Consider the following 781-nt stretch of genomic DNA (forward strand, 5'->3'; position numbering starts at 1 on the left):
AAAAAAAAAAAAGGCTGGTTTTTCTCAATATGCCTTTAAAATTTTTTTTAATTGTTTCACATCTGGTCAAGGTGATATTTTTAAGAATTTCATTTTTAACATGTAATAAAAGTTTACAACTTGATTTTTTTTTCCAAAAAAGTCAACAAACTGCAAACACCTGTTAGTAAAGATCTTAAATCAGCGGTTCTCAACCTGTGGGTCGTGACCCCTTTGTAACAAAAAAAAAATACATCGCGGCATTAGGAAGGTTGAGAACCACTGTCTGAAATGAAGAAGAAGAAAGAAAAAGAAGCAGCTGCTTCTGGGTCACGCTCCCCAGCATGCGCCAGATAGAGGAGGACAGCGCTTTACAAAAATGGGAGAGAAACCGGACATAGAGCCCCTGAAAGACCGAGAGACACATCCACCGACAACCTGGAACCAGAGGTCATTCCTGCTACCCACTCTCTGAGTCTTTGTTTTAGCAGCTGAACTTAACCAGCAGCTGACACAGCCCATTGGCATAGGCCCAGCCTGGTGTCCCTCCTACTAGCCTGGCTGCAGTCTTGGGAAGCCCATTGTTTCCTGTGTCCGCCTGACCACACTTGCCGCCAGGCTCTCTTGGACCAGGGCTGGTCAAACCTCACGGGGCAGGGTGTCAGAATCTGTGAGGAGCTTGTTAAAACACAGATCCCTGCTCCCAGCTTCAGAGCCTCTCATTTGGCAGGTCTGGGGAAGGACACAAGAATTTCTGTTTCTACAAATGCCCAGATGATGCCGATGCTGCGGGTCTAGGACA

Source organism: Otolemur garnettii, unplaced genomic scaffold, assembly GCF_000181295.1.
Source record: "Otolemur garnettii isolate 467f Iridium unplaced genomic scaffold, OtoGar3 scaffold00008, whole genome shotgun sequence".
NCBI classification, from domain to species: Eukaryota; Metazoa; Chordata; class Mammalia; order Primates; family Galagidae; genus Otolemur; species Otolemur garnettii.